Genomic DNA, 16,025 nt, shown 5'->3' with positions numbered 1-16,025 from the left:
TTTGAAACCTGGCATTTATGAATAGGTAGGTTTTTCTTGTACTGCCTTAAATCCTGATGTCAATAGTTTAACTGGTATGTGGGACTGAGCTACATCAGCAGCAGAGAGATTATCACTCTCCTACAACAAAATATGCCTTTACAAAAAGCTGGCAGCACCTCCAGTTAAGGGAGATAAATAAGACTTTTGATTTTCACTGTAGGCAGCTGCAGTAGATGAATGGCTTCGTTTAGAAAACTAGCATGTCCCATTTCTGCAAAATAAATAAAAAGAAAATCCTGCCTGCCATTGTACCCGAGAAGCATTCTTTCTATGCTGACTACACATAAACCATGTTTTCTCTCTTTCCAGATGGTGACATGTTTAGAGGCTCCAAACATTAAGCAGGACGTATTGGAAAGACAAAAATATTTGATATTATTTGGATTCTTTATGTTTTTCAGATGTAAGAAGATGTAACATACTACCAATAGACACTCCACATAAGTTTAAGGTAGTGCCGTAGTAATAATAATGCTAAGTTTATAAAATAAAGGTAAAGTGTGCATTGAGTCGGTGTCGACTCCTGGTGACCACAGAGCCCTGTGTTTTTTCTTTGGTAGAATAAAGGAGGGGTTTGCCATTGCCATCTCATGCGCAGTATGAGATGATGCCTTTCAGCATCTTCCTATATTGCTACTGCCCAATATAGGTGTTTCCCATAGTCTGGGAAACATACCAGCAGGGATTCAAACTGGCAACCTCATGCTTGCTAGGGAAGTCATTTTCCCACTACGCCATATGGGGAGTCAATATATTTATTGAATTCTCTTTTTAGCCCAGTAAGCTTATGTGATCACCAGGCATTCTGTCTCTGTGTGTCCCTATCAACTTCACAATGCCTGGAGCAATATGAACCAAATCGGGTACAGGGGCACCTCAACAGTGTAATTTGCAATGGTATCATCCACCCCAATTCAAGATGGTGGATGTGTGAATGTTGGAGGCTAACTTGTGAACCGCCTAACCAGTTTGAACCAAGTTTGGTACAGGTGTACGGACACCTCAAGGGTCCTTGACATCTCAGGTGTCAAGGTGTCCCTTGAGGTGTAGGGACACCTCAAGGTTTGTAGTGATGTCTTCTACCCCGATTCAAGATGTTGGACACGTTAACATTTGAGGCAAAAGTGGGCTAACTTTTAAACTGCCTAACTGATTTGGACCAAACTTAGTCTAGTTGTAGGGATAGTGAAAGGAAATTAGGCAGATTAGTTCTTACTAGAACAACTTGTTTATAATTCTTGTATGTCTCCATTTCTGCCAATTATAAACCAGTGTGAATGCCTGTAAAGTGAGCTGAGCTCAGCATTCAGTTGGATTGTTTTGTTTTCTATCTATAGTTCTAAATATGCATATATAGGGCACAATCCATTCTATCCAGCCATGCTATAGCACGTAGGCACCAAATCGGTGCCTGCCAGTCTGAAGGCGGGGTGGATAACATTAAGGGCGGGGGAGGGTGCTCTTCCTCCTCCCACCGCGTTCCCCCCGCTGGCTCTGTGTATTCAAATGGTCCAGCGGAGCAGCAGCATACCTTTCTGCCGCCCCACTGCTTCCTCTTAACAGTGACTGGAAGTTCCTCTTCCTCTTAAGTGACTGGAAGTTCCCAGTGTACGAACGCATGTCATACATGCACATGTGTGTGTGCAGTGTGTGCACACATATGTACAACATGCACACATGCACTGGGAACATCTGGTCACTTCCGGTCCAAGGAAGCAACGAGGTGGCAGATAGGTATGCTGTTGCCCCACTGGACCTTTGAATATACAGCACTGGTGAGGAAAACGTGGCAGGAAGGGTAAGAGCACCCTCCCTTAAAGTTATCAAAAAAAACCACCACTCACCTTCGAACCAGCTTGAATGCTGGTCCATAGAACTGGTTCGGCACTCCTAGAATGGAGTGCCAAACGGTTCCATGCACATCCCTAACAGCAAGTAAGCATAAATAGTCACAGAGCCTGATCCACATATGGTTATAATCCATGGACAAGGGAAACTGATTCCACAGAACTTGTCAGCCGTATATAAACTTAAGCTGTGCTTGAGGAGCATGAAGACTAAGATAGGCTTGGAATTTTGTACCCTCCAGAGTGAAATTTCCAGAGAAATTGCAGGGCTAAGATATGTTTGTTATTCCACCAATACATCAAGCTCCTTCCCAATTGTTACTGGCTTCTATGTCACCCGTGGTAAGGGCCACAGTACCTCACACTCAACATGGAATACATCCGAGATGCTATTTTAGCTTCGTTCTAGCTTTCTGCATACTCTGAGAAAACCAAGGAAAAAACCGGGGTCCACAGAATAGGAGAGGAAAAACAAAAACAAAAACCCGTGGACAAGGAAAATAATGAATATAAGCTAGAAATAAATGATTACTAAATAATAAATAACCAGCTCTCAACACACATGAAAATGAGCAAGAGCATCTGTATCACACTTGTAGACATATATAAACATAATATCAGATGGAATTACAACATGCAATTGAAAAATACAAAAACAGTGTGTGCAGGTATCTAAACGAGGTCCAAGATGTCTTCAAATGTGAGAATATAAAGAGTACATACAAAACGGATAATAGGTTCTCAGATACCAGAAGAAGGAAATGATGTACTCAGGGAGATGTTGCAAGTGCTTGTAGTTCAGTTCATGACTCCTTCATTCAAAAAGAGCAAGCAACATACTCTGAAGTGACTGATGACAACTGACGATGAAAGACAAATAACACCAGGAAAAGAACCAGACAGCCACCCATAAGGAGCTGTTTCGCCAAAAGGCTTCATCAGAGGCAATTTTCCATTAATAAAGACGAAGAGTAGAAAAGCATTACTATACAAACGAATTTAACCGAGCATGTTAAAGCCTCAAGGTTCACCACCGTTTAAAACTATGTAGAGGTGATGCAAGGGAATGGCCTGGCAGTTATGACCCGACGGGTCCTGCTTGCTTCCACACAGAACTTGGCAGTGTTATTTGTGAAGGCCTGATCTTCATCCGAAAGCCACAACCAGGTATAGACATGGTTTGAGCAGAAAGAGTACTTGTGAAGTAGCAGAAAAATAAGCTTGGCCCGAATGTCGCTGTAAAGGGGGCAAAAGAGGAGTACATGTTCTGTGTTTTCTACCTCCCCAGTGTCACTGGGACAAAGTCTCTCTGCAATTTGGATCTTTCTGTGTTTGCCTTCCAGATCCAGCGGAGGGAAGGGCATGACAATATAAGCCCTTCTGTGGCTTGGGATCGCCAACTGACAGGTACGCGGTGGGGGAGGCAGAATATCTTCTCCTTTCTGAGGACAGGAAGGATGGAATCCTGCCTAGATCAGCCTGGTGCTCAGTGTCCATTATCCTCTGTCTGATGACTGTTTTCACCTGGTCACGTTCCATAGCTAGTGGGGGGGGGAGCCCCCAGAAGTGACAGTTCAGTCCACACGGCCCTTTTTCTGGAAGACTGAAAATTGTCCTGTAGAGTCAGAGGGGCCAAGCCACGAGGGTTGAGGGATAATTTAGGCCAGAGGTTAAAATGGACAACCGCACTCTGGCCTCAACCTTTATCATGCCCATTTCCAAGTGTAGTGCAGCATTTGAGACACAGTGAGGCACTTGGAGGGCCACTCTTAGAAAAGCACCAGCTCTAAGGTGGCAAGATTGAAGGGAGCCCTGATTGGGCACCATAGATGAATTGCACCAACTTGGCCTCAGATAATCTGAGTGCTGTGGGTACATAATGGCCCCCTCTAGTCTGTAGGAATTTTGGAATGGCGGTGGAGCTCCTCTGAGCGGTGAGGGCAACATGGTTGCAGTGGGCCTTTCTTGAGCCAGATATTTGAAACAAGTGACCTGTTTGACCTTGTGGCCATTTATACTCCAGGGACAGGTCTTGAGTGTTCTGGCAAAAGCCATAACTTTAGGTTTTTGATAGTTGATTTCTACTTGAGCATCCTTGCAGTACTTAGCTAGAGCTCGTCTGAGACCTATAGGGGTCCTAAAGAGGATTGCAGCATTGTCAGCATAGAGAAGGGAGGAAATGCATCTATCTGCCAGCTTGGTGAAAGGTGAAAGTCTGGGCTACTACAGTGTCTCACCATGTCATTGATGTAAAAGTTGAAAAGGAGTGGGGCCAGGATGCATCCTTGTTTGACTGCCTTCTGCATTGGGATAAGGTTTGTGAGATGCCCTTGTGGTTTGCACCTTACTTTGAGGGTCATGTCTGCATGAAGAATGTAGATCAGATAAAGCAGACGATGGTTGATTGAGGAGGCTTCCAACTTCTCCCATAGCTTGACTCGGGAGATGGAATCAAAAGCAGCCTTAAGATCAATGAAGGCAGCATAAAGGGAGGCTGAATTGCTGGAAGACTATTTTTCAACGAGGTGCTGAAGCACCAGGCATTGATCAGTTATGGATCTACCCTCCCTAAAGCTGACTTGCTCCTCTGCAAGCAGATTTTCTTGGTCTAGCCAGTCCTTAAGTTTCCCATGTAAATGTCTTGTTGATGGTGTTGAGCAGGCTGGCGGAGTCATCCTTTCTTCTCTTTTTGAATATAGGGACAATAACTGCCAGCCCCCAGTCCTTGGGGGAATGGCCATGAGAGTCAATGTAAGTAAAGAGCAAGGCCAATAATGGAGCCCACCACTCTATATTATTTTTTATAAGTTCCGGAGGGATAAGATCTTTCCCGGGGGCCTTCCCGACTCTGGTTTGGGAAATGAGATATTCAGTTTCAGGCATAGAGACCGATGGTCCCCTGGACAAGTCCTCTACATACAGTGGGGAGGGGGGCAGAATCTTCCACACTGGAGTCTTCATACAGCTTCTGAAAGTGCACTTCCCAAATCTCTAACTGAACCAAGCCATTGCCAGTGGAGTTGGTCGTGATGCGCCAGAACATAGCTGAATCCTTTGCTCTGACTGCCTGGATGAATCGTGACCAAGTGGCCTTCGTTGCCTCTTTTTTCTTGTGTGCCATTAGGTGTTTATAGTGCCTCTTAAGATTGAGGAGGTTTGGGAGAACCTCCCTGCTGGATCAGGCCCAAGTCTATCTAGTCCTGCATCCTGTTTCCCACAGTGGCGAACCAGATGCAGAGGAACCAAAAGCACATTCAAATGGGTAATGGGTAGAATAAAAAGTGTAAACCCATGATTTTTCCTGTAATCTGGCCACAGCTTAGGCAACAGCCGGAGGCAATCGCCCTTGATTTCGCAGAAGCTGGCTGCTAGGGTTAGGCAGAGTAGATGAGACAGTCTGTGAGAGACAAAGCTGAATCCCATGCTTGCTTACACAATGTCCCCGCATCCCCATTTCCTCATCTCTTTACCTTGCCCTTGCCTCCTCTCAAAACAATGGCAAGACATGTGGCACACCCACACCCACATATACCTCTTCTGTAAAGTCCTTCACAGGTACTTTGACCTGAAAATTAAACAGCATGCATCCTGCTGAAAGTCATATCTGAAAGGCAAAAACAAAGGAAGCAAATGGGAAGTGTTCCAAGCTTTGTGCTTCCATCAGAAACTCCGTGCTTCCACCCAGCAGCTGAATATGAGTCATTTTTACTGAGTTCTGACCTCAGATCCCAAATGAAAGGCTTCATTAGCATGCCTGTCAATTACCAGCTTAAGACATGAGAGGGAATGAAAGACTCTTAGGTAAATCTTTAAAGAGTAATTTCAGATAGCTCATTCCAAAGAGGTAGCGTGGGAGAAGGTAAAAACACACAAACCTGATCAACTGGTAAGAGTGCTAAAGGTGCAGAATTTGTGTCTTATATTTGCCTAAAACTTAGAGGAAGGGGATGGCTGCAGCTTAATATTTACAGGAAATTAGCCTAAGCCTTTCCAGATGATTTCAGCATATTAATTACAGCAATTATAAGCCACGAAAGAATCATACCAGCAAGATATTAAAATAAATAACACACTTCATTAATTTAGAGACACTAAGAAAACAAAACACTCATTTCACAGTAGGATGAGTGATATAAAGTCTCCTCTACCTTTAATGTGTAGGTAAACAGAGCTGTCATTTCAGTACTAAACAACAGTAGTCCACTGAAGCTCAATGCCACTTAAAAAGTGATAGAAGTGATAGACAATTTACTCCTATATCCTTTGAATGCTTCTAGGAAACTTGTGAGAAGGGGCTTGTGTATCTTTCCTATAGGACAGGGATTCTCAGCGTTGGGTCTCCAGATGTTATTGGACGTCAACTCCCATAATCCCCAGCCCCCGTGGCCATCTGGTGACCCAACGTTGAGAATCCCTGCTATAGGAGATGTGTTTGCTCCTGGTGCAGGGACAGGTTATGTACCCTTCCATGTAAAATGGAAGTCCAAGAAGCAAGGAAGACAGATGTGCGAGCAACCTTCACGTGCTCTGTCACCACCAGGGGCGGAGCCATCATTGCACATACGGGTTCAAAGAACCTGAGCTTCCGCACTCCGGGGCCATGGCTTGTGCTCAAGTCATGACATCAGATGCAGGGGGCATGGTATGCTCATAAACACAGCCGTGCACCCCATTTTCAAGCATATTTGTCCCAGCACTGCATTTGCAGTGAGGCCGGGAGTGGCTCTCCTTGCTTTAAAAGGCAGGGAGCTGCATTCCCTGCCAGGCTGGGAAGCCAGCGCAGCTTTCCAGCCTGGCCAGGAATGCACCTACCTGACTTTTAAAGCAGGGAAAGCCACTCCTGGCCTCGCTGAAAACACAGTGATGGGGCAAATATGCTTGAAAATGAGGGGGGGCACGGCTGTGTTTATGAGCATGCCGTGCCCCCTGCATCTGATGTCAGATGCAGGGGGCATGGTGGGGGGTGCCAGAGGCAAGCTAAACTGGGCCTGCCGCCAGCTTCCCTACACTCCTGATCACCACTCCTTATCATGCAATAAGCCACTTTGGGTGCAAAAGCTAAAACCAAACGACATGCATGTCCCCATCCACGTTACTCTGGAGCAAGTGTCCCATGGTTTGCAGAACTAGAATTATTCTCAAATAAGCCTTTGGCATGCATATTGAAAAGATTCCATTTTCAAGTATAAGGAACAAACAAGCCATTGGCAATTCAGAGAAACAAACTCATCTATCTGGGATGACCACCTGCATTCAGCTAGTATTACCGCCCTGTACAAAAACATTCCAGCAGGCAGGAAACTGCCAGTCAATTCCCTTTCATGATATGTACAGCAGATTAAGATATTGATCCAGATTCTGCTTCGTTTGTCTTGAATGTCTGTCCTGATCTGCCAGCAGCAGCAGCAGCAGCAAATCGTCAGAGTCCTTAATTATTCACCAAGGACAGTATGCTGTACTCAGAGAATTCATGTCCCTTCTTACTTTCACACTTATCTGTTTCAGTAGTAAGGTACCTAGCTAGATGTTATTTGATGAAACATTGTTTAGAGGAATAGCCATCCAGGTCTGGCTTCAAAATGTAAAAAGATCTTGTAGCAAGACATGGAACAAGTGATGTTGACAGTGTTTTTAGACTGGATTGCATCATTTAACCATTTAATCATTTAACTCTATCGTACCGTTTGACATTTCATTGTTTGTAAAACAATAACTCTTACTAAACACTCAGATACCAAAATGAATTCTGGCCCAGGGCACAATTTTGTATTTCAAGTTCAGATGCCTACTTGACATACACCTATTTTAAATGGAACCAGGGGGAAAGTTTGTTTTGTTTTGTTTTTTAAATGCAGTGTAATATATTACTTGAGTTCTGAAAGATCACTGTGTAATATGATTTGTGTATTGAATGACCAAACCTTAACCTTGCACGCATTTCAGAAGGGGAGGGGAAATACAAAATACAGGTGGCCCTTGTTATCTTTGGTCCCGGCACGCACTGTTTCATGTATAGTTGGGCAATAGAGACGCAACCTCATTATCCACCTTGTTTTTAAAAGAGGCAGAATTTGCCTATCCATGGTTCCTGGGTGGCTGGAAATCACTTTGTGTCATTTCCATTCACCATTTTACAGCATGGAGCAATTTTGTGGCTCTTAAAAAATAAAATAATCCAAGCATCTTTGAAAAAATCTCAAGAGTTTGGAGGATTTGTGGGTTGGGGGGAGGTCTTTGCATTAAATGGGCAAATGGAAACTAGTGTGGTTCCCTTTGGATCAGGAAATTAAAGGTCAATTTTAGAAGGAAAGAACTGCCTCACAGAACTGCTTTGGGGCTTTTCATTCTGTGGTGCCATTTTTAGCTCATAAGAAGAAAAATATCTGTGGTGAATCAGAAACCAGAGCTTGTACCACCATCTCCCAACTCAGATTTGACATTGTGCAGTGCTCTCCAACATTTTTCAGATGGAACCATTCCAATGACTAATTCTCAAATCAAGGGTAACTGCCCAGACATAATACAAATCCATGGTTTTAACATCTAATTCTAAACCAAGGCTGCTCAACTTAGGCCCCCCAGCTGGTTTTGGACTACAACTCTCATAATCCCCAGACACCATGGCCAATAGGGTTATGGGAGTTGTAGGTGGCCAACAGGATTATGGGATTGTGGGAGTTGTAGGCCAACATCTGCAGGAGGGCCGAAGTTGAGCAGACCTGTTCTAAACCGAAGCCTGTCCATGCACCATGGTTTGTTTGGAGCTTATAAGCCAGTATTTAAAACTGAAGAGGCTATTAACACACATGTGCAAAACTGGGCTAAGGAAGCCTGGCCCAGATTTGCACATGTTGTGTACCCCCACGATCAGGCCCAATCCCAGTGGCACCACAGCGGCAAACCACTGTGAGATTTCCGGGGGTCCAGTGGAGAATCATCTGGGTGTGCAGGGAGCGCGTTCAGCAATGGCAGAGCAATTGTCTGTGAGGAAGGTAAGTTTAAGCAGCCTTCCCCGCAGCCCACCCTCAAGCCCTTCTCACACTCTAACCACTACACCACACTGGCTCCTAAAGACAAGAAGAGAAGTCAAGCCCCACATCTTGGAGGGCAGAATGCATTTCAGAGTTTAGGGACAGCCATTGAGAAGGTCCACCACTGAGCAGTCACCAGGCAAGCCAGCAGCAACCATAAGCACAATTCTCCACAGGAGTTACCTCTTATTGATTGATTGATTGATTGATTGATTGATATATCACCTAATATAGAAATCTCTAGGCCGTGTCTTGCAGTCCAGTCTCCCTAAAACACATATCAGTGTTTTCCTTTTGCCTAGCATGGCAGGGATCACTTAAAGCAGTGGGTACCCTGCCCCAGGAGGCCCCACGACAGCTGTTCTACTGCAACACCAGTCCCAGCCTGGGAAGTTTGATCACCACAACACCAGTCCCAGCCTGGGAAGTTTGAATGTGGACTAGGAGCCATCCCCTTTGTTACCAAACTCTGCCAACACAGACCCACCTAGATACACGGAGCAGGCCAGACTCCTTGTAAGTCTGGAAGGGTTGTGCGGAGAGGGGGAGGTGCAGAGTGTGAGTTCCATTATTAACCAGAGTTCTGGTCCAACATGAATGATCTGGACAACCACATATCCAAATTGCTAGTGTGTGTAAATCTTCCTAACATGCATCTGTAAAGGCATTCCACAGTGATAGCATTTGGATATGTGTGAGACAAGAAAGCAAGCCTGGCCATTGTGTCTCTTGATTACACGTTTCACATTGAGAAACAATGCTGGATTGCTCCTACCTTCACAAAGTAATTACCATCTGTCCCAAAGGCAAGTTATGAGACCTGGGTGTCATGTCCTGGTCAGTTCATCTGAGTTCAGGCATTAATTGATTTCTTAATAAAGTGGAATCAGACACAGGCCTGGATTTCACATAATTTTGGATTGGTAACTCTGGGTCTAATGTGGTCGTCAAGTTGGCCACAACACAGAGGAGGAGGGGGAGTTCACTGGGGCTGAATCACTGACTGCAAGGGATCCAAGTAGGCTGCCAACATTCACTTTATTTTAATGTGGGACAAACCACTTTCCCCACATAAGATTCCTATGGGAGATTAAAGCGGCAAAATCCTCCCTAAAAGGCTGAGCAGTCCTAGGCCTCCAAAGGCATGTGACTAAGGCAGACCCAAAATGAAGAGTAGCACACTTCACCAATAAGGGTTTATTATTAGATTAAAAGAAGAACAGTATTCAACAACAACAGTAATTGCCTCTTCATAAAGCAGATTGTAAGAGTTTTCATTAAATCAGGCAACTCAGATTCCAATCAATATAGTAAAGAAAAATAAGTTCCCTCATGCGTCTAACTGAACTGGTCCTAACATGATACTCATAGGCTGTAGCCTTCCCATTTCCCCAGCAGCTCTCAGCCTGCTGCTTCCTCGGGGCCCTCCTGGGACAGAACCAGGGGTGTGCACAGAACCAGATGGCCCGGTTCGGTTCAAGTCTGGATCAGACTCAAACTGGAATGGGCCAGTTCGGTCCAGCACCCCCTTGAGCCCCACCAGTTCAGTTTGGTCCAGGAGGGCTTCATGAACATTTTTTAAAAATAAAAAAAATGTTTGTTACTTACCCCCTTTGGGGGAGTTGTTGGAGGTGGTGTTGGGGTCTGCAGAGGTTCCCCCTCCCCCCGCCAGCCTCCCCTGCAGCCCAAACTGACCAGCCAGCTCTTCGGCCTGCTTGGGCCTTCCCCCTCCAACACAGCAGCCATTTGGGAGGCTGTGGCAACTGCGCAATTGGCCTCTGAGTGGCCTGGGTCACGCAGAGGCCAATTGCAGGTGAACAGTCAATTGCAGGTGAACAGTCTGGGGGTGTTTGGTCCGGGGTCGCACCAAACAGGGAATGGTTCGGTTCGACTTCAAACCTGTTTGCACATCCCTAGACAGAACTAACTAGCAGACCACAGCTTTCTCCTCTCCAGTAGGTGGCTGAGTGTGTAGTTCCCACCCAGGCTTCTGGATTCAGGTTTGAATTTTATGGGCTTTTTTTTTCTTATTAGGAAAGGCCTACCCTGCCAGCAGTTGCTTTAATGAGGCCTAGTCCTCCCCCAAAGCCCTGCCATAACTACTCCCTTTGAGTTGTTCCAGAGACCAACCAGCTGTTTCATTTTGTATTACCTGAAGCTTCTGGACTTCTGTACAAAGGCAGCATAAAGTGCATAGAGCACAGAGTGAATTGCAAAAGTCTAGCAGTATGTGTACTACTGTTTTGAGATTTTTCTGTCTGGACTCAGCCTACAGGTAAATGTTGACTGCATTACAGTAGCCATCTCTCTTACTTATTCAGATTTTGGTTTGCATAAATCAGAGATTCCCAACCTGTGGTACTCCAGCTGTTGAACTATAACTCCCATCATTCCCAGCTACAATTTATTGTGGTTGGGGATGATGCAAGTTGTAGCTCAGCAAACATCTGGTGTACCACAGGTTGGGAACCCTAGCATTAGTTATGGGAATGCACTTCAGATTATTCTGAAGCACACAGTTGAATTTAGAACCAACATGTACAACATTATCCTGCCATTTGACCTGTTCCTTCCATGTCTCTGCTTCTGTCACACTAGTGTATTTTCAGTACCATGGGAATTTTGCTTTTGCTTCCATGCTTTTAAAAGCAAAGGAAACATAGACTAGCAGGGCTGAAAAAATGCTTCAGCATAAGTGAGTTCCCTTGCAGTGGTAGCTTTAGGCATGTCATCCTTCAGTAACAGAGCTATTTTTAGCACTGAAGATACAGTACAGATCTTAATAATTCATTTGATTTCTTTTCCTCACAGTGAACAGAGCAAAGTCTAAAGGCAAAAGTGTCTGGTGGTTGTACAGAATGGCATATCGTACCATAAATGCTTTATATCCAGTAGATTTAAAAGATTCCTAAACATATCATGTCTTGTGGGAAACGATTGTGGTCCATTTTTTACCTTTCAACTTATCAGCTACATTCGAAAAGCACTCACATAGAGAAAAACTTTGTTTAAATCAGCTTAAAGTCACTAACGAAATAAATTACTGCAAAATTTCAACCATGAAATGGAGCAAACCCCAGGGTGAAATATAGTTAATGTCACTCACTTGAATGCTGAGTTCTATTACACCCAACAGGGCTTTGTTTAAAGTAATGGTGCTGATAGATATTTAGTAGATTTAGGATTGCCATCTTTAGCCATGTATATGTCCAGTGGACAAATCAGCTAATGAGGATGAGGTAAATCCTTGAATACATTTGGTAGCCAAAGAGCTGCTAAATGTCACTCTTGTGCCACTTACAGTACCTGGAAGTTGAAGAATCAATTAGCATGTTTAACAGAGATCCAGACAGCAGCAACAATCCACCTCCCACTGCCTTTGTGGCCTGACTTATGAAATCTAGGTCAGCAGGAAGTATGGAACTAGCACAGACAGGTTAGTATCTCATTAATCTTTTAACTGATAAAATCTCCTTTTTTCAGGGCAAGGGGGGAATATAGAGGCAAAACCTTCAGAGCTTACATACCAGGGCAACATATGAATCAGTTATCCTTGGCTCGATTGTGTTATGATCACAATCCAGCAGTTCAATAATGTTACTGTGCCACCATATCCTGGTTATCTCTTGGGATTAATTCCGACTAGCCATCTCTTCAGCCATATTCGAAGCACTATCATTTATTTCAGCTATACATTTTGTGTCTGCTATGGCCTAAAGCTATACTCACCCAATCAATATGACACCCATTATAATTTTGCTCCATTATCTGTCTCCATAATCTGCTGAAGAAGGGAAGAGGGAAGATCTTGGGCTGGCAGTGACTGTGTTTCTGCTGCTGCCCTACCTTTCTTCAGGTGTGTTCCATCTGTGGGGCTGACTCTGTGGCTTTAAAGCTCAGGCTGGGCCAGGGCCTGAAGAAGGGAAGAGGGAAGATCTTGGGCTGGCAGTGACTGTGTTTCTGCTGCTGCCCTACCTTTCTTCAGGTGTGTTCCATCTGTGGGGCTGACTCTGTGGCTTTAAAGCTCAGGCTGGGCCAGGGCCTGAAGAAGGGAAGAGGGAAGATCTTGGGCTGGCAGTGACTGTGTTTCTGCTGCTGCCCTACCTTTCTTCAGGTGTGTTCCATCTGTGGGGCTGACTCTGTGGCTTTAAAGCTCAGGCTGGGCCAGGGCCTGAAGAAGGGAAGAGGGAAGATCTTGGGCTGGCAGTGACTGTGTTTCTGCTGCTGCCCTACCTTTCTTCAGGTGTGTTCCATCTGTGGGGCTGACTCTGTGGCTTTAAAGCTCAGGCTGGGCCAGGGCCTGAAGAAGGGAAGAGGGAAGATCTTGGGCTGGCAGTGACTGTGTTTCTGCTGCTGCCCTACCTTTCTTCAGGTGTGTTCCATCTGTGGGGCTGACTCTGTGGCTTTAAAGCTCAGGCTGGGCCAGGGCCTGAAGAAGGGAAGAGGGAAGATCTTGGGCTGGCAGTGACTGTGTTTCTGCTGCTGCCCTACCTTTCTTCAGGTGTGTTCCATCTGTGGGGCTGACTCTGTGGCTTTAAAGCTCAGGCTGGGCCAGGGCCTGAAGAAGGGAAGAGGGAAGATCTTGGGCTGGCAGTGACTGTGTTTCTGCTGCTGCCCTACCTTTCTTCAGGTGTGTTCCATCTGTGGGGCTGACTCTGTGGCTTTAAAGCTCAGGCTGGGCCAGGGCCTGAAGAAGGGAAGAGGGAAGATCTTGGGCTGGCAGTGACTGTGTTTCTGCTGCTGCCCTACCTTTCTTCAGGTGTGTTCCATCTGTGGGGCTGACTCTGTGGCTTTAAAGCTCAGGCTGGGCCAGGGCCTGAAGAAGGGAAGAGGGAAGATCTTGGGCTGGCAGTGACTGTGTTTCTGCTGCTGCCCTACCTTTCTTCAGGTGTGTTCCATCTGTGGGGCTGACTCTGTGGCTTTAAAGCTCAGGCTGGGCCAGGGCCTGAAGAAGGGAAGAGGGAAGATCTTGGGCTGGCAGTGACTGTGTTTCTGCTGCTGCCCTACCTTTCTTCAGGTGTGTTCCATCTGTGGGGCTGACTCTGTGGCTTTAAAGCTCAGGCTGGGCCAGGGCCTGAAGAAGGGAAGAGGGAAGATCTTGGGCTGGCAGTGACTGTGTTTCTGCTGCTGCCCTACCTTTCTTCAGGTGTGTTCCATCTGTGGGGCTGACTCTGTGGCTTTAAAGCTCAGGCTGGGCCAGGGCCTGAAGAAGGGAAGAGGGAAGATCTTGGGCTGGCAGTGACTGTGTTTCTGCTGCTGCCCTACCTTTCTTCAGGTGTGTTCCATCTGTGGGGCTGACTCTGTGGCTTTAAAGCTCAGGCTGGGCCAGGGCCTGAAGAAGGGAAGAGGGAAGATCTTGGGCTGGCAGTGACTGTGTTTCTGCTGCTGCCCTACCTTTCTTCAGGTGTGTTCCATCTGTGGGGCTGACTCTGTGGCTTTAAAGCTCAGGCTGGGCCAGGGCCTGAAGAAGGGAAGAGGGAAGATCTTGGGCTGGCAGTGACTGTGTTTCTGCTGCTGCCCTACCTTTCTTCAGGTGTGTTCCATCTGTGGGGCTGACTCTGTGGCTTTAAAGCTCAGGCTGGGCCAGGGCCTGAAGAAGGGAAGAGGGAAGATCTTGGGCTGGCAGTGACTGTGTTTCTGCTGCTGCCCTACCTTTCTTCAGGTGTGTTCCATCTGTGGGGCTGACTCTGTGGCTTTAAAGCTCAGGCTGGGCCAGGGCCTGAAGAAGGGAAGAGGGAAGATCTTGGGCTGGCAGTGACTGTGTTTCTGCTGCTGCCCTACCTTTCTTCAGGTGTGTTCCATCTGTGGGGCTGACTCTGTGGCTTTAAAGCTCAGGCTGGGCCAGGGCCTGAAGAAGGGAAGAGGGAAGATCTTGGGCTGGCAGTGACTGTGTTTCTGCTGCTGCCCTACCTTTCTTCAGGTGTGTTCCATCTGTGGGGCTGACTCTGTGGCTTTAAAGCTCAGGCTGGGCCAGGGCCTGAAGAAGGGAAGAGGGAAGATCTTGGGCTGGCAGTGACTGTGTTTCTGCTGCTGCCCTACCTTTCTTCAGGTGTGTTCCATCTGTGGGGCTGACTCTGTGGCTTTAAAGCTCAGGCTGGGCCAGGGCCTGAAGAAGGGAAGAGGGAAGATCTTGGGCTGGCAGTGACTGTGTTTCTGCTGCTGCCCTACCTTTCTTCAGGTGTGTTCCATCTGTGGGGCTGACTCTGTGGCTTTAAAGCTCAGGCTGGGCCAGGGCCTGAAGAAGGGAAGAGGGAAGATCTTGGGCTGGCAGTGACTGTGTTTCTGCTGCTGCCCTACCTTTCTTCAGGTGTGTTCCATCTGTGGGGCTGACTCTGTGGCTTTAAAGCTCAGGCTGGGCCAGGGCCTGAAGAAGGGAAGAGGGAAGATCTTGGGCTGGCAGTGACTGTGTTTCTGCTGCTGCCCTACCTTTCTTCAGGTGTGTTCCATCTGTGGGGCTGACTCTGTGGCTTTAAAGCTCAGGCTGGGCCAGGGGCGTGAGCCTCTTGGCGTGAGCCGAAGGGCGAGAGCACAAGGGCTCTCGTCCTTGTGGCTCTCAGCCGTGGGGTGAGCTGCCTGGGGCCCTGAAGATCTTTTCCTTCTGCCCTGAAGAACTGTCTTCCCACAATCAAGAAGCTAGCAGGAGATCACGCAAGTCTGGTCTTGGTTTTTTAGTAAGCCAAGAAGCCGTGGTGGTTTATTCTGGGGAGATGTGCCTGGGGGAGCGAAAAAGTGGGTCTGGAGTGGGGGCGGCAATATCACGGGTAGCGGGCAGAGGGAGGTATGGTGGTGGGAGTTCGGCAGGCCGTTGCAGGGGAAATCGGTCCAGGCAATTGAGGCCTGTTCCTTTTTCCGGCCCTTCTCCCTAACCCTCTGACCCTAGGGAGCTCTGGGAACACTCCTTCGAGGATTAGGGTGCTGCTGCTGAATGCCAGGTCAGTTAACACTAAAACATCTCTTATCCACGATCTGATTGTGGATGAGCGTGCTGACCTGGTATGCGTGACGGAGACCTGGTTGGATCCGCTGGGCGGGGTTGGTCTCTCTCAGCTTTGTCCTCCAGGTTTCCAGATCGTGCAGCAGCCCCGCCTCGAGGGTCGGGGAGGAG

Source organism: Hemicordylus capensis, chromosome 3 (genome assembly GCF_027244095.1).
Source record: "Hemicordylus capensis ecotype Gifberg chromosome 3, rHemCap1.1.pri, whole genome shotgun sequence".
NCBI lineage: Eukaryota > Metazoa > Chordata > Lepidosauria > Squamata > Cordylidae > Hemicordylus > Hemicordylus capensis.
This window is presented reverse-complemented; position numbering follows the sequence as displayed.